At 41.4% G+C, this 19,158-nt stretch overlaps 1 pseudogene; it reads right to left on the bottom strand.

The window, feature by feature from the left end:
- Positions 1-16,836: 16,836 nt before the first annotated feature.
- Positions 16,837-17,480, bottom strand: LOC132005278 (large ribosomal subunit protein uL1-like; annotated as a pseudogene).
- Positions 17,481-19,158: the final 1,678 nt, after the last annotated feature.

Genomic DNA, 19,158 nt, shown 5'->3' with positions numbered 1-19,158 from the left:
CTCTTATGTACTTCAATGTCCCATGGGGTGCTTAGCACAGTTTGGGGCTTGTGGCAAGCTTCAACACACAGCTCACCCCTGTGTGAGGGACCTTCACCACTTTTAAATTGGTGATGAAATTTACTAGTGATCTCATTTGATACCTTTTTTTCCTATCTTATTAAGCTTTTCTTTCTTGAGGCCTGAGGCCCCTTTAAAGTTTATCTATCCAACCCTGCCATCCTCAACGCCATTTCTCATCACTTTCCCAAATTTAATTATTGGAAAACCATGTTCTGAAGCCATGAGAGATATTTATCATCTTGGAGATCAGGACTCACATGCCCTCTCTGAAGCCAGATTCTCTTTGTTTTTAATAATCATCACCACTGAACACGTTTGTCTTCAGAGGGAAAATCTTGAGAAATTAGATCCAGAGAGAGAGAGAGAGAGAGAGAGATCAGGCCATCCTAGGGAGTCATCCTAGGGTGTCAGTTACACAGGTATTAATTATGAATCTCAAACTAGAGGGAATTCCTGGTTCAGCACAGAAGGTCTCCACCAAAGATTCTGTTTGGTTCATATTTGAAAGTAGTTGCAAAGAAGTGGGGCTACAGGGTTTGTGTCCCAGTTGAGTTGAAGCCAAAGTATATGAAATATTAGCTGCTGTGTACCAGAGGCTTGAATCCAAACAGAGCACCAAGGTGTGGTGGGTCAGCCAGTTATGGTCCTAGGTGTACTTGGTCAACAGAAGCCGGCTGTCCAGTGGAGAAAGGGGCCCAGGAGATGAGCTTTGGCTTTAACCTCAGCCCTGAGGTGACTCAGCTATGGAACAGGGGACAGGCCACACAGTTCCTCAGGGCCTCACTCTTGTCTACCTCTAAATACAGTGGAATTAAGATTGGGAAGCTTTGGGAACTAGGTGACCTCTAAAATGCCTTCACTGGGAACTTAAAAATTTATGCTTAGCTGAAATACGAGAGAGGGATGGTATGATACAAGGTTCTGTTAGAACTTTGGCTCCAAAAACTACATATTGTTTTCATGGAGACTTCTTAGTGGTGAAAAGATAAAATAGATTATTTATGGATCCTTCACTATGAGACTGTATTAAAAGTTACCCAAGCTCTTATAAGGCAATATTTTAAATTTGGAGGGTCAAAGATCTTTTTGAGAGTTAAGACCTACAGGTCCTCTGTGCAGGACACACAGGCACACACACTTGTTCATATAACTTCGGGGGAGTTCATGGACCCTGAAAAGGCAGCTGACCACTTGTAGACTGCCTGCTCAAAGATGAATAAGAAAGTGGGCTGGCCATAAGGACATTCTCCTTTGTGTTAGAGCAAATGGTTACTCTAGGTCTCTGCCTTTGGACTGGACTCAATCAAATTCAGTTTCTTCCCCTCGGTGATATAGTGTAGGACTGGAGAAAAAGAAGAACTAAAGGAAGTTCATAACGTTTTCTTATTCTCAGTGAGCTTTCAGAGTTGCCCAGAGTGTGACTTGGCCAAGTTACAGAACCTCAGCTTTTTCATCGCCAAAACGGGATAACTGTATTTATGCCATAAGGTCATTGATAAAATCACCCAGGGGTCAACTAGGATGCGGAGCTGAGGAATTCTTGCAGGATTTTGAGAGAGTACCAGACAGTAATGAAGATAAATAATATTTGAATGCAATATTTTTAAAAATTTAAATTAATGCAAACAATCCACAGTCAACAAAATGTCACAATTTTGAGGAAAGATGAGATTGGAATCGCTGGTTTTTCCTTTTACCTTGCATTCCAATATAGCGGGCAGAGCACTATGACGAATCTTAAGAATTTGGTGGCTGAAAAATATCTGGTTGTGGCTAATCTAATCCAATTTTTATCTGGAACCTTAATCTTGTCTAAATCACATGGCTCTTTAGCCTCTCTGGCACACGACTGGGACAGAGCTAAACTCCTCTGAAGGACCACAGCTTTGTGACCAAGGGCATGTCCTCCAGGATAAGCTTCCCACCTTCTTCAGCTGCTTTCCACAGCACATAATGTCAAACCAAGAGGTCATAAGATTGTCTAATGTCCAGCCTAAAGCTGGATCCTAGAACCCAGCCACTTTGGTGTGATCTAAGGAGATCCAGGACAGATCTGGGGTTTAAGGGGTGGGTAGGGAGAAGAGAAATAGCTAGACTTGTCTTCTCTTTCCTTGCAAAGCTTAAAGGCTTGCTTAGAGAAGCCAAGTCTTGGAGACAGTGCAGCTGATGAGTTTTTTCCTCCCACGCTACCTTGGTGACATACCTAGACAGTCATATATAGGTAATTATGATCTGAAGTGTGTGTGAATTATGATTCTTGATGATATGTCCTTGTGATTTGCTGCAATATAAATAATGGTGATTTATGGTGGCTTCACCAACTGCTCTGTTGGTGATGGATCATAATAGTAGATCATGATAATTATGAACTCAGCACAGAGCTGTTTTCCCCTTGTAATGCCACCGTAACATGGCTGGCGGGGCTGCTGAACATCACAGCCTGTCTGCTGGATGCTGGATTGTGTTCAAGGGGGGCGCTTTTGTCTTTCATGTAATTCACAGCAGTTCATCTCTAATAATTGTCCAGGTGGTCGTAGTGTTACAGGCTGATGGCATTTGCTTGTACATTTTTATTCTAGATGCAAATGAAAATTCCAGAGTTTGTCTTTCCTGGACCAGAGGAATGAATAGGGAAATGCTGAAGGTCAGGAGTGAAGGTGGGAAGTAGGGGTTGAGCAGGTGACAGAATCCAGATCCCTCTCCTCCTCTTTCTGCCAGAGCCCCCTCCCTGACTCAGGCCTGGGCTATATCATGCAGACTGTGTCATCATGTTTATTAATTTTTCTGATTTACACGGAAGAACTTTTTCTCCAAAGACCACGTGATACCTGTCATTAGGACTCTGCAGTCAGCAACTCTGATCTACAAAAATCTGCTTCATTTAAGAACAATCAGTTCCCAAACGGAGAGTTAAAAATGCCAGATCCAGGGGTTCTGTAGGAAAAAAAGAGTACTTGTACTCAGCTAACTTTGGAAAATGCCAGGTTAACATAAATGAAAAATGTGTACATCCATTGATAAAAGATACATTTTTTAAAATTTTTAATTTTAATTTATTTCCTAAATAATCTCTATACCCCATGTGGAGCTCGAACTCCCAACCCCAAGATCCAGTGTCACACGCTCAACTGAGCGGGCCAGGCACCTCATAAAAGATACATTTTCGTAAAGGTAAGTGAAACCATGTTCTTCCCTTAAGGACTTCTTAGATACCTTGGTAATGGGCACAGCTGAATATTTATGGAAAAGACATGGCACACCAGAACCCCTTAGCTATGATCAGTCCAAACCTCTGTGTGGGGGTAAAGATGGTCATTAATTCTTTACCAATCCTCCCTTTAGCAGGTAGAGTCTAATTTCCCTACCCTTGAATCTGGGATGGCCGCGTGACTTGTTTTAACCAGCAGGTTGTGGCAGAAATGATACAGTAATTTTGGGGCTACCCTTACAAGATCTGAAGCTCCCATCTCCTTTTCTAGGAATACCCCTGCCAACCTGACCATGATGTTAATGAAGTTCAAGCAGACCCAAGGAAGTACCCATGTGGATGGATGGGGGCTTAGCTAGCCATGGTATTGAGGCCACTTTGGACCTTCTAGCCCATTCAGCAACCCCACCAATACCATGGGAAGCAGAAAAAACTTCTAGTCAATCAACAGAATTGGGAGAAAGAATAAGTGGCTGCTATTATAAGACACTGAATTTTGAGGTGGTTTATTATACACAAGAAATAACAGAAACACTCTGCCTCTTCCTCCTTTTTCTTTTTTTTATGCCACGCTGCTCATTTCTTCTGTAGAATTTTGCACAACTTGTTTACTTGTTTAGTTTTCTTCCCTGCTATAAGCTCTCCGAGCACAGCATCCGTATTTATTTTGTTTGCCTTTGTATATATCCACATCTAGCAGGGTGACTGGCACAGACTTGACCTTCACTAAAACACTTTGAATGAAAAAGCATCTTTTGGGAGACAGTTTGAAAAACAGTAGTCTAGTATATAGACAGAATTAGGGGATGACTAATTACATAACAGAAGGATCATTTGCTAAAGCAGAGATTAACAAAGACTCCCTTAAATATTGAGACCACATGCTACATCAAAAACAGGATTCAATGTGGAAAGCCCCAAATTACTGAAAATTCACTAGAAACATGAACCTGACCTAAAGACAATCATGTAGCCTTCACATCAGAAACAGCAATATTCCAAGTCATATGCCTCCCTTTTCTTCCCTTCTCAGGGGAAACAATATTCTGAGGTTATTGAGTATCACTGCCAAGATGTTTTTATTCTTTTACTAGATAGGCATATACATGGAAAAACACAGAATAAACACCAGATATTGTATTACACATTTCTTATCCACTTGTGCTTTTGTTTCATTTACTCTTAGGTTTTGAAAGTCATGCACCTTCGTATCTGTACGTTTAGTTTGTTCCTTTTTTAAAATTTTATTTTATTTATTCATTTGACAGACAGAGATCACAAGTAGGCAGAGAGGCAGGCAGAGAGGAGGAAGCAGGCTCCCTGCTGAGCAGAGAGCCTGATGCAGGGACTCGATCCCAGGACGCCAAGATCATGACCAGAGCTGAAGGCAGAGGCTTAATCCAGTGAGTCACCCAGGTACCCCTAGTTTGTTCCTTTTAACTGAGGTAGATTCTTCCATTTTATGACTAGAATCAGTCTTTTGTTCACTCTGCTATTGATGGATAGTTAAATTATTTCCCGTATTTATTACGTTAAACCAGGCTATCTTGGACACCTTGGCATACAGCTGTGCATGGTAAGAGTTTATCATTGCCCTTTTCCAGATCAGTAACTTGAGGTTCATAGCACTTAGGGAACTTGTCTGATCTCAGAAGGTTTATCAGGTTAGGACCGGAATTTGAATTCAGTCCATGCATCTCATTTGCTGCACTTAGCCTCCCAAAGGCCAACAGGGGGTGCACTGCTTGGAGAGGCATCTGAGAAAGGAGGTTTCATGGCTGCCTCAGGACATGGAGCTGAGAATTGCTCCAGTTTCCTGCTGCCAGTGGCGGAGCAAAGATGTATCAAGAAACTTGACAATGAGGAGACAGTACAGGGTTGGTGATCTCAAGTCACAGGATCAAGACCCAGCTTTGCCACTTCCAAGTCGTGGGACTCGGGGCCTGTTGCTTCGTTTTTCTGAAAGTCATCTGTAAAATGGGGTTCTAACTCTCTAACACTCAACAGCTCACCTGGGTTGTGAGCCTCAAGGAAGGGCTTGTGCAGGTGCTCTGCAGTCACTGTCCAACACAGATCTTCCCCTGGAACTGGCTTTTTCTGTTTTTTCTTTTCTTTCTTTTTTTTTTTTTTTTTTGGTCAATAGCTGGTATTTTGGGGTCTCTCTGGGCAGGATGGGGTCGGTTAGGAGTCAGACTGTGTTCTCAGTGCCCCTCTGAAGTTTGACCAAGAGAGAAAGAGACTTCTTATATACAGCTTCCTCCAGCCTGTTAGCCTAGTTTGGAAAGGGACATCATTTATCACTCACTTTGGCCAGCTTTTTCCTCCTACCAGAGATAGCAACAGCTGGTAATGCCTAATGGGAAGACTGTGTTGAGAACGATTCAGAGGCTGAATTAGATCTGTGATCCATTGTTGCTGTCTGCCATGAGTATGGGCATGGGGAGGGGGGGTGCCAATGGCATGTGTTTATATTCCTCCTTACCTGACACCTCCAGAGTTCTCTTAGATACCTGAGAGAGGCAAAAATGGGCATGTGCAGATTTGCTGTAGTTGTTACAGAAACCATCACTCACATAAGGAATTTCTTCATCAACCCCAGGGGGGCACAGGGAGCAGGCTCTGCAACCTTCTTGTCTGTCTGCTTCCCTCTCATAGAACAGCTGACCTAGCTTCTGCTACTGACAACCTGACTAATTGTCACTCTCTCTACATTGAATCTTGGGAGCAGAAAGACTCAAAAACAAAAGCAAGAAATAAAAGAGCTGTCAGAAATAATCTACATAGAAGCCTGAAGTTGTGTTTTCATAACTGAATAAATAACTCCTTGAGCAATAATTTGTTTGCAAGCTGTTAATTAGCAGCATAATTAATTTCTGCAGATTATAAATAACAGAGCACAAAGTGGCATTCCCAGGAGAACCAATGAGAAATTACCTAAACCATTTTCAGAACCAAAAATAGTTCACAATGTAACAGATTTAAATGGGCTTTAGAATCTGGATGGTGCCACTTTCTTTTTCCTATCTGTTAAAGAAATAAATAAATAAAAGGGAGAAAGGGGAAAAAAAATTCCCAGAAAACTCAACAACTATGAGCTTGTATCTGAAGTCAGAAATTTATTGGTGAAAAGCAGAGATTCATTAATCACTGTGTTCCCTCTTATGCCTGGCATGTCAGGAAGGAAAAAAAAAATTGTTTATCTCTGCTTCAAACAAACAGCCGAATAAGTAGATTATTCCCAATAGAAAGATTTTCCCTATACTCTAATCTCAGTGCAATCATTCACTGCTCTAAATGAGTACTTACTTAAAATGTTAGGAAGGGATGCTAATTAGCTCAAGGAAAGCCCTGCCAAGTATTTGATTTTCAGAAAGCAAAATAAAGATAGGGAAGGCCTTTCAACCTTCTACCACCTGAAGCCATTGTTTCATATCCCATCATATGCCTTGGGCACCTTCCTAGTCATAGCATTTGGACTATGGGATGCTGGCTGAGTGGTACGAGTTGATCTGTAGGTTAAGAAACTTGGGTGGAAGAGTGTTCTTGGAGTTTGAGGAGAAAGATCTTTATAACCTTATTTATAACCCGGAATCTTTCCCAGAAGGATTTAAAGGAACTACCAAAGACACAACATTTTTAAAAAGTGATAACAGGGGCACATGAGTGGCTCAGTGGGTTAAGCCTCTGCCTTCGGCTCAGGTCATGATCTCAGGGGCCTGGGATCGAGCCCCCCATCAGGCTCTCTGCTCAGCAGGGAGCCTGCTTCCCCATCTCTCTCTGCCTGCCTCTCTGACTACTTGTGCTCTCTCTCTCTGTCAAATAAAAAATAAAATCTTAAAAAAAAAAAAAGTGATAACATTAGTCTAAGGAAGACCAAAGAGGATGGAGGCTGGAAGGAAAGTGACCAAAGAGGAATGAAATTGACATTCCAGAGATAGCAGCCCACAGATGCTGTTGTTCAGCAGCATTTAGCTCTAAGCTTCCCATGGACCAAGGTGAGGAGGGCAATGTGGCACTAAAGGAGGACAGGTGAGAAGCTGAGAAGCATGGCCAGCAAGCTGTATATTGATGGTCAAGGCCTGGGCTCTCAGTGGTTCATGTTGACCTCTTCGTATACAAACTTTGTGATCTGGGCAAGCTATTTAACCTTCTGTGTTCCAGGATTCTTTCTTTCTTTCTTTTTCTTTAAAGATTTTAAAGAGTCTTTAACCCACTGAGCCATCCAGGCACCCTCCAGGATTCTTTCTTAAAGCAGAAAACAACCACTATTTTATCTGAAAAGTTTTCAACCCACAAGAAGTCATAGGAATAGTACAGAGGCCGTCTTGCACACTTTCCCCCAGCTTCCTCCAAGGATAATGTATTGATTGGATTCAATGATCAATACCATGAAAGGGACATTAATCGCACCATCAACCATATTATAGGCCATATTCGGATTTTACCAGTCCCAGATTTTTCTTTAAAAAAACAAAGTAAAGTTATAATAATAATAATAAAATAAATGATGATGATGATGATGATATGAAACCACAGGGTTTTTGTGAAAACTACATGGTATAACACATGTGACTGACTTAACTGGCCACATAACATGTACTCGGTGAATGGTAGTTACCACCTTCCTCTTCATTACTATATAGGGGTTAATGAGAAGAAGGTCATCAGCCACAGAAGCTATGGAACATTTCTTTGACACCAAACAGGTCTAATCTTTGGCTATCAATGCTGGCTTCAGTGGGAAGACATCTATTTGCTCAAGTAGGACAAGGCTCTGACCAGAAAGAGGGTCCATTTAAGACGGAGGAAATGCAGACTGGCACATGGACTCAGGGTTCTGGTGATAAGATGGAAATAATCGAAGGATCTTCATTTCTGTTTCAGACAGTGGGTTTATTTTCTGCTTCCCCAGCCACCCAGAAAGTAAGAGCTCCTTTCTCATCCCTCGGATATAAAAAGAACAAAATGCCTAATTATAGATAGTGCTTTTCTAAGATCCGAGCCAATGCCGCAGAGGAAGTGGGTATGAGTTTGCAGTTTTATTGTTGGCCCCTGTGTGTGTTTGAATGTTTCTGCAGATGCTTGTGCTATTCCATTCAATTCCATTTGACAGAGCTAAGCTTTTATTATATATGGGCATTTCACGGGGCTTGCTAGGCACTGCAGGAAGCGTAAGGTTGAAAAAGAGATGACTTTTACCCCCAAGGAGCTTATAATCTAGTGAGGATCTGACAGACACACACTTTAATGTTATTTCTCATTGAATTTCTGTATTGCTAGCTATTTTATTCAACTCTTGAGTAATACTGTATCAGGCTCAGTTAGCTGGCTGTAAAAAGAATATCTGCTTTAGAAGGTGTTGCCCTGAAGCTGCTAACATTTTGGGAGGAAAAAGGAAGCAAATATTTATTTATCCAATATTTATTGAGCACATACTATGTGCTACGCAATTTTCTAGCTGTTAGGGGTTCAGCCATGAACAAGAAAGACAGTATTTCTGCTCTCATGGAGTGTATCTCCCCATAAAGGAGGAATATGGGAAATTAGGTAAATCAGTGATGAAAACAGACTGAAGAGTAACTGGTCTGGGAGGGGCAGGATGCCATTGGCAGTTAATGACAAAGGAAGCCCTCTCTGCGGCAAGTTGACCTGACACCTGCACAATGGGGAAGATGACATTGCATGAAGTTGTGGGATGGGGGAAAACATGCCACAGAGAGGGACCTACAAATGCAAAGACCCAAGCACAACCTTGTGTGATATGATTATAATGCTTTGTGTGATGTAGGCATGTCATACTTATGAGCTGACTGATGGAAGTGCCAATGAGTGTGTTGAAAAGGTCGGAGACCAAAGGTGGTTCTTAGGTGGTGAGAGTGAGTTTCCTGGAAGAAGGAGACATTTAGTTTGGCTTTGAAGATGAAATATCTTGGATAGATGGACTTTCCCTGGGAAAGGCCATGAACTAAAGCCCTTCTGTGGAAGGTCTTGTTTGGGAGATTGTCAAAATGGGTTAGAAAACTAAAAGGCACCATTATGGGGGCTAAAAAGCATCTATTACCGTAATCACAATGATGATAATGATGATGGTGACTTATTATAGGAATTATTGCTACTCATTGCTTATTATTCTTAATATTAAGTCATTTAATAATATGAAACATTTATTGAAATTTGGTTACGTGCCAAGGACTGTGATAAATATTATACCTTCACCACCTTGTTATTGTCCACATTTTGTTTTATTGTTGAACAAATTAGGGGTCAGAGAAGTTAAGTAACTTGCCCGAGGTCACATAATTTAGTGACAGAGGCAGGACATGAAGCCACATCTGTCTGACTCGAAAGATCATGCCACAATATATGAAAATACAGCTTCTGGATATGTGCTGTTGAATGTTTCCCCAGATCATTGTCTCTGAGATCTCAGAGGAAATGACAAATTCTAACTAAGTTCTGTGGAACAGCAAAAGAATACAGTACCTGTTAGTTAGTTGACTTTAGTATCATCACCAGCGATCATGATGTAATTTCATATTTATGCCATTATCTTGCCCAGTGTCAGTGGTGGTGATAGTAGTAATGGGGTATGTCAGGGAGGATTAAATGATATCTGGTAGAAGAGGGAGGTTGTACTGAGCACCTCATTTTGTTACTTGGCTCCTTGTGTGATAAGGGTAGTGCTTGGCTATGGTCGGAAAGCTCAGTATTGAACACTGATACGCTGTGGTCCTGGAGTGAGTTTTTCTGTGCCAAGCAAATGGTTCTTGTATATGGCTGAGGTTGTCAACTGATAAAGCGTGGCTGGTGCCTTTGAGACTGCCATGCTTTCTGGGCACAGATCCACAGTCATAATGCTAAAAGAAAGTGTCTGACTAGAGCATAGGGGCAAGAATAGCAAGACTGTGACTTTCTTCACACTGCACCCATGACCTAGTTAACACCGCTTAGCCCATGGCCACAGTGATAGCCATGATCCTGGCACTTTATCACGTATACCTGTGCTGTTGTCCATAAAGGACACTGATCAAGAGCATAACTGATTCAGCACACTCATCAGACCTGAATTCTCTTCCAAAACAACAAGTGCAAAGCTGCAAGCACAATGCCTTGATGAATATGGCACAAATGCACTGAATAAATTGAATTTCTTGCCCTTTTCCAACCCTCTCCCTGCCCACCCTCCCTGGCTCTGGTGCTTACTTCTTTTGTGTTATTAGACAACTCATTTCCTCCTCTGAACTGTTGCTTTATCATCTCTAGATAAAGGTTGGTCAGGGAGGCAAATTCTGTTAATTTTACATGCCAACTTGGGTGTGTTTTAAAGAGCACTGAATAAAGGAGCATTTTAGAGCTATGTCCGTGTTCAAAAGGAAAGAGTTCTGTGATTGATTGGTAATGTCTTCTATGGAGGTAGGCAAGAAAAGTGTGTGTACGTATGCGGGTGCTTTGTAGTGTCCTTGTTGGTTTCTAGCTTTCTGCCATATTTGGTATTAAGTTAAATATTGTCAAATCTCATATCTGATTCTGTCTCAGCAACTCATCATTGCAGGAAACCCATCTATACTGGTCTGTTGGGAGTGGATTGGTAAAATCATCCTTATCTTTCAGAATAGCATGTTGTTATAACAACCTGAACGAGGTAAGAAAAATGCAAGTCTTGTGAGCTGTGGGAGGGAGGAGGCCAGGCTCTTGGAGTCATCCCAAACTCTTTTCTCCTGGGACTCTGGTCTTCTGGCAGCAGTGAGGACCACAAAGGCATTCTACCTTCTAGGAATGTCGTGGAAAAGCGCATGAGTGAAAGTCTGGTCCTTTGCCTGATATGGCTGATGAGATACCCCTACCATGATTAACGGTGAACAGCATGGGAGGCACAGAAAAGGTGGGTGGAGGGTGACCTTCATAAGGCTCTCATTCCCTCCCCACCCTTGACTCTCAGCCTGTGCAGCACGGTCCTACCCTGACTTGATATTATTTAAAGTCTCAACCTCTTCTCTTCACCTTTTTCAGCTCCCATTTTCCATTATGTTTTCCCATTTGGAGTGAACAAAGCTTCTTCTCCACTGGACTTTTTTGGGATTCTCAATTCTTCCTAGGTATTTCTAGGGTGCGGCAGGGGTGTGGTTATAGACTTCTGAGCTAGTCAGCCCTCTTTTTCATTCTTCTCCATGCCATGTTCCATTATCTGAACGTCAAAGTCTGGACTCATAGAGACCTTCTTGGAGTGTTACAGAGTATTATAGATAGTAACCAACATATATAAAATGTCATACTTATGTGTACACACATATATGTTTTATGTATGTCGCAGATTTTCCTAAAAGAGCATTTATCTTGTGATTTTATAGATTGCATGTTGGGCATGATCCCCTTAATAATACAAAAGACAACTCAGTAGAGTTATTTAGAGAAAATTTACAGAAGAAGAAATTGAAATGGCCAATAAGCATATGAAAAGATGCTTTACCTCTCACTACTAATCAGCAATTTTTTTTTTTAAGTAGGCTCCACACCCAAGGTGGGGCTTAAAGTCACCACAGGATCCAGAATTGCGAGCTCTATTGACTGAATGAGCCAGCCATCCCCTGCAATGTTTCTTTCTTTTTTTAAAAAATATTTTATTTATTTATTTGACAGAGATCACAAGTAGGCAGAGAGAGAGGAAGGAAAGTGGGCTCCCCACTGAGCAGAGAGCCCGATGTGGGGCTCCATCCCAGGACCCTGGAACCATGACCTGAGCTGATGGCAGAGGCTTTAACCCACTGAGCCACCCAGGCACTCCTCCCTGCAATGTTTCTAATAAAAGATACAATGCAAACATTTTAAGTATATTATCACCCAATGCCAGTGACGGTGACGTGCCAAAGGAAAGGTGGCACTCACGTTCAAAACTCCTTTCCTCCACACCCCAGTCCGTATTCCTTTGCATCCATCTTGTTGGGGTTCTTCTTGTGGGTCATTCATTTCTAGGGGCTTAAGCCTTGGTAGTATTACCAATTTGGTGTTTCTGGCATCTTTCATTAATTTTTATCACAGAAAAAGGCCAAAGGCAGCATCAGGGACTTTTGGATTCTCCTATTATTACTTTTCCTCCCATCCATTATGTGGCAAAGACCCTCTTCATGGGAAAGATTGATCATCTTAGCCAACACTTTCTGTCGAGGAATATGAAGTGGCCGGTAGGGAGTCTCAACTTCATATTCAATGGAACAGTTTTGTCCTTTGTGGAAGGAAGCATTTCCTTCTAGAGTATGAAGATGCCCTAAATCAGCAAAGTCCAGAATTATGGAAATAAAAAGAGAATAGTTTTTAGGTGGTTTATTATTAGTTGAGATAGTCAGAGGAGCCATTGGTCCTCCCATTCAGATTTCCTGCTCCCTTATAGTCTGGCATTAAGAGAAATGACACCATAATATTGGTCTCTGATTTGCTCAGAGCATGTATTACAGCCTACAGCCTACAATATAGTTATTTAGTCTGTCAAGATATTATCTCCAATAGTGATAATCCAGTAGGTCACTCTATCATTTTGGAAGACCAACTATTTATGGATGATGGGGTACATCGAAAGATAAGTAAACCCTAAGAACTTTAGAAACTGCCTTATTTCTTTTGCTATAAAATGAAGAGACAGTGTTTTATGTGATACCATGATCTCAAACAAAGCATTTAATGATTCTATGCCTGTTGGGACTGGCAGATATGGTGAACACGAAATACAAAACCCTGTAGAGAATTCCAGTAAGGACATTCCAGTAAGGACAAATTTTGCCCCTTCACAAAGGGAGGGTTCCAGTATAACCAGTTGCTGCCAGATAACAGTCTGGTCCTCAGACAGTGATGCAGTATTAAAGACTCTGGTGCACTGAACAGTATAGTAACCAGAATTAATTTTGTTATTAAACCTGTGTATTACCTCTTTCTTTGCCACCATGAGCACATTGTCTGTGAACCTATTCACTAGAGTGTCTGGAAAGAGATCAACAGACATCCACAGAGTATAATTTGCAATATGATTATTGAGAACTTCCTACATAGTGAGGCCCTTTTCTGAGCACTCACATGGGACCAACTACGTTCTTATGCTGAGACCATTTGGAGTTGCTCAAATTTCATTAAAACCTTGTTACCAATCATCTAATCTTATTCTTTCCAAATGCCTGGACCTTGCATCACAAGACTAATGGCTTAACATCCTACCTTTTGGAAAATTTTTCCTTTCTGTGTTGTCCTTCAAGGCCAATCTTGAGTGAGGCTGAAGGGGCGCAGCAATGCATTTCTCACTGGCATCATAAACCAGGCTTGCTTATCCTCCTCATCCAACTGATCATAAGGAATGCTCAAGAGTTTTAGGACTGCAGTGCGGTAAGAGTAACTATGCTTGGAGTACGAGGCTCTGGTAAATAACCATCTTAATGATTTGCTCAAGCCTAATTCTATTTATATCATATCTCCTTGATGATGGACTGATCCTGGGCCTGCCTGAATTTATGGCGTGGTGGGTCAGACGACTTCCACTTCATGACAAACAGTTCAGTTTTCATGGATCCTTGGCATGCAGGTACATTGAAAAAGAGCTGCTTCTTAAAAGGAGAGAAGAGCATGGGGCTTTCCTACCAATCTTGAAGGTCTGCAACTATGATTCTCCTAACACTTCTTTCCTTAAGCCTCATACAGTGACTTCATCAATTACAAATCAAACATCATTGGATCTGTATCACAAAGGCCAACTGGCTGAGTTGGGCTAGCTGGAGAACCTTCTCTTGCTCTTAGCTCCCTCTAAATTGGCAGCCTTATGGTTACTTAATAATTACTTCTGGTATTTTCTGCTAATCGGGATAGAGAAAAATGCATTAGATGGATCAATATCTGCACACTAGGTGCCAGAGGCTGTATTGATTTCCTTCACTGAGAAGACTACATCTGGAATAGTAGCTACAATTGAAGTGAAACCTAATTAAACTTAGAATAAGCCATTGTAATTCTCCAAGATCCATCCATCTCCTGCACCAATTAAATAGGCAAACAAAATGGGATCGTGATAGGGTTGATTTTCCAAGACTTGGTTGGTAGCAATCTTTTTTTTATTCTTAAAGCTATTTTTATTGTTTTTGGTTTACTGTTTTCATATGGAGGAAAGCTCCAGGAGCTTTCCTTCAACTGAACTCAGGAACTAAGGAAATAACCAACATGGGTTCACATATCCACTGAATCACTGTTAGATGGCTCAGGCCTAAAGTCTGTTATCAGCTTCACTTCAACCCTTGGTCTACAATTGTGTTGTTAGGTCCCAGGAATTAATGATAACTCAGAATAATGCAGTCTAATGATGCCATAAAGGTCTATATATATCCTTTCTCCACACAATTACAATGGCACAGGGCCACAGTTTCCTTTAGGGAAGACTAGGAGGAAGATTTGAAACACACACACTTAGATATTATTGCATGCTCTTCCCTTGAGTGTACAAAGTTTTTCTCTCTCTTTTTTTTCCAAGGAATTTTGGGTCAATTCTGAGATTTAGGCCTCAGAATTGAACCAGACCATGATCCTTTGTCATGCTGGTGCAAGTCAAGCTTCTCTTTACCAGACTGAGTCTTTCAAGATATGGATCAAGTTGGACCTAGATTAGCTGTCTTAAGGACCCCAGGAGAGAGACCCCTTCAGATCAAACCATTCTGATTGTCTTTTCAACTATGTGGCCTATTAGGATACTTATGCTCACCTTGCCTCTGGTGCTTCTGCCAGCCAATCAGCACCACTGAAATCAGAAAGCCCTTTTCAACAGCAGCATCTTGTGCTTTCACTTCTAGCTTAGAGCACAATCACTCCAGTGCTTTTCAAAGACTCTGACACTCCTCTCATCAATGTATTTCTCATTGCTTTGGTAAAGCAGTGTTTTTGAACCCTCTCAAAGGTGGGGGAGTGAATGGATTATAACAAATTTTCTCTAACATTCTTTTCTCCTTACATTATACCAAGGAATTACATGAATATTGACTTTATTTACAATATGCTATCCCTGAACCAAGGTTCCTTTTTATTTTTTAAATATCAAGCTTATTTAAGAAAAAAATTTTTTTAATAATATTATTTTTTTAAAGATTTTATTTATTTATTTGATAGAGAGAGAGAGAAAGACAGACAGTGAGAACAGGAACACAAGCAGGGGGAGTGGGAGAGGGAAAGCAGTCTTCCCACTGAGCAGGGAACCTGATGTGGGGCTCAATCCCAGGACCCTGGAATCATGACTTGAGCTGAAGGCAGATGCTTAATGACTGAACAACCCAGGCACCCTGAAAAAAAAATTTTTTTAAGTTTATTTATTTGTGTGTGAGAGAGAGATTACAGAGGGAGAGGGAGAAGGAGAAGCAGACTCTCTGCTGAGAGGGAGCCCGATGTGTGGTTCCATCCCAGAACCCTGAGATCATGACTTGAGTCCAAGGCATATGCATAACCAACTGAGCCACCCAGGTGCCCTGAGTCAAGATTTTTATCAACCATTTAGAAGCACTCCCAGCTGCCTGGGTGAACCTACTGATTTTTTTTTTTTTAATTTTTTTTTTTTTTAATGCTTTGGCGAAAAACTTGTATTCTTCATGGTTCAAGCTTGTTTTAAGAAGGTGTGACATTTTTATTTATGGCTTGAAATAGACTTTCAGCTGTATTAAAAGATGGAGGGATAAACTAGTTACTTTATCAAAGTTAAATGAAGCAGATTCAAGTTAAAAGTTAAATCACAGGTATTTCCTACCACACCAAAACCAGCTTTCCAGTACTCAGTGGTGGAGGCAAGAACCCCAGCAGGGAATTACCTCAGGTCAGGAAAGGGGCAGAACCTACCTGGGGGACAAAAGGCCTATACATTTCCAAAGCTTGATTCTACCCATTTTCTAAACTCCCTTAGAAAACACTGCAGATGAATTACAATATTGTATAGGTCTCCTGCTTGTGTTTTCCTAAACATCTCACACAGCAGAATTGCTACCCTGAACATAGGATATTCAATGTGGGGTCAGACAAGCAAATACTAGATCAATTTCTCAGGATTGTGGAGCACTCCCTTCTGAATCATCTAGGAACTTGATCTCCATTTGGAACATTCCTTGTGATCCCTATAGACCAAGAGCCCAGAGGCATAATTTATAGGAATGAAACAAAACAAAAAGCCCATGGAAAGAATCTGGCTTAAAGGGAAGTGACTTCAGGCCATAGGTTAAGCACACTGCCAAGGGCTGAGTCAATGTCTTCAATGTGAAGTTCCACTCTGCCCTTCTCAGGGTTATCAGAAAAGCTTCAGTCCTGGTTAGCAGACCTACTGTCACATGTTCTAAGTATCACATGTTCTCAGTTCCAAGAGATCTAAATAAGACTACAGTTTTGAAGGTAGATAGAATCCATTTCTTGGTTTGCAGTGTGGAGAAAATGACTACCCATCACTGAGTGCCAAAAATTGCAGCATCAGCACGGTGCATTGGCACAATATGTCAGCTCACAAACCTCCTCCCTTTCCCTAGTCACAGGCAAATTGGTAATGGTAACACTAGCGTTTATTAAGCTGTGCCTTAGTATAGGCACTGGGGGTTGCCCACCTTGCTCTTGATGTATAAAGCCTGGATATTCTGCCGATTCTTCTTGAGCAATGATACCAGGAAATTAATAGCTAAGTGGATGTTGTACATGAGCTCATCATCTGTCATCTTCATGTGCCCAAAGACCACTGCACCTTCTTCATCTGGAATTTGATCATGGACTTCACTTCATCCACCTTAGCCACCATGTTCTCATTGTGGGGCAGTAAGGAGGGGAACTTGCCTGCCTTATTCAGGCCTGAGCCCTGTATTCATGGGATCTGCTTGATCAGAGTTTCTGAAGCCAAAAATGCATCATACTTCTCTTCCAGCTTCTGATCTCATTTTTTATTCATGTTGAGTTTTTTCAGTGCTTCAGTGTCCAGATGGGGAATATCCACACCTTTGGCCTCATTATAGCACGGCTGATCCCCCAAAGTACATATGGAGAACTTGAGGCAGGGAGTGGACTTAAGCCTGGATGGTGCCCAAAAAACATTTGTCCTTCTGGGGGCATCATTCTTCAAGCTGATCTTCAGTTCCACTGTCTCCAAAAACTTTGGGCACTTGTCTTGGTTCCCGTGTAGGACTTCCCTCACTGCCTTGTATGGGGTGTCATGGGAGACTTTGCTGTTCATGGTACCCCTTGCCACAATAACTGGGAAAGAGACTTGTGAGTGCATTGGTTTTTAGAATTGCTGGTACATAAAATCATAGCACTAAATTCAGCTTCATTCAGAATTATATTACTCTCTCTTTAATCTGCGATCTTCTCACATACATTCCCCAAATTTTGCTGACATAATTTAGCAAAATTTAATAGTTCTTTGCATGTGCCCCTTCTTTTATGGTTTTACTCTGTAAGTGATGCCCCAGGGCATGTTAATATCCAATGGCAATTTTAGGCCTGGAGCCACTGAGAGGTAGTACATTGAGGCAAGGGGATAATTGGTATTTCTGTGATGATAACTACCTCAGATGATGTCTTTGTTGGCTGTTCTAGTGGGCAAGGCCAGCTGCAACAGATAAAGAGGGGCTGCTTCCCTTGGCAATAGACAGTCAGATTTGGAAGATCAGATGTCCTCAGAATCATGCAAATCCTCTCAAATGTCACCACTTGTATTGTCAACATCCTATTCTTTCCTAGTCAGTGCTCTAACATGTACACAAGAGATCCAGTGAGGTTGTTTACTCAACCTATGTTGAATTTTGAGCAGCCCACAGAATTAGACTTGGCATCTTAGTTTTATAGCCACCTTCTTTTGGGCAGTCATAGAGACTCTGAATCTCTGACTATATCTTGAATAGAGAATTTAAATCTTCACCTTGTCATTTTATTTTTTAAACTTGCCAGTACAGTTGGAAGTAGCCAATTATTTTGATTATCTATTACTGTCTAACAAATCACTTCAACACTCAGTGACTTAAAGCAATAACCCAGTCGTTATCTCTCACTATGTTGGGGACTGATGGTATTTAGCAGTGACTGATGAAATGACAAGTCCTGGAGGGTCACCAGGGCCTGGGACATTCAAAGTGGTCGGTAGTTGATGTTGGAAGTTGGTTGGAGAGTCAGCAGGGATTGCCAGCTAAGGAAACCTTGGTTCTCCTCCCTGTAGCCTGTCTTCACAGTTCCTTGGGCTTTCCCACAGCTGAATCCCCAAAGGGAGTGTTCTAAGAGATAAAGGTAGATACTGCAGATCTAAGACCCAGCCTCTGAAGTTCACAGGATTAATTTTGCTATATTTCTATTCATTGAATAAAATAACAGGGATGGCCTATGTTCAAGGGAGAGGGAGGGAACAGAAGGATGAGTGACAAAAAATTTGTGACCATCTTAATCCCCATACCAATCCATTACCCATATAGAAGCAGCCATTTAGTCCTCCAAGGCCTACAAGACTTTCACCATGTAATACTAACTAAATCTACATTGATTTCTAACCATAATCAATCTCACATTCCCATCTTCTTGAAGATTGATTGCCTATAATCACTTACTGTATTACTTAGGATCCTTAATTGCAGACCAAATAATGCACTCTAAGTAGTTTAAGCAGAAAAGGATTTATTATAGGCCATGAAGTCACTTACAAGAATGTCTAGGAGGGTCAGAGAAAGAAAATTGAATGCTCTGCAAGTAGGAGCAAATAAGCCAAGAGAAAAACCCAGTCATACCTGGGACACTTCCAATGGGAACCTTGGTGCTGCTTACACTTGCCACTCAGAATCTAGGGATCAGAGACAAGAGCCAGAGCCCCACAGTGGCAGAAGAATGAAACAGCTCTGACAGTGAGTTTGCAGGAAGACCTTACA

Source organism: Mustela nigripes, chromosome 17, assembly GCF_022355385.1.
Source record: "Mustela nigripes isolate SB6536 chromosome 17, MUSNIG.SB6536, whole genome shotgun sequence".
Taxonomy (NCBI): domain Eukaryota; kingdom Metazoa; phylum Chordata; class Mammalia; order Carnivora; family Mustelidae; genus Mustela; species Mustela nigripes.
The sequence above is the reverse complement of the archived record's forward strand: the minus strand, read 5'-3'. Positions and strand labels throughout refer to the sequence as shown.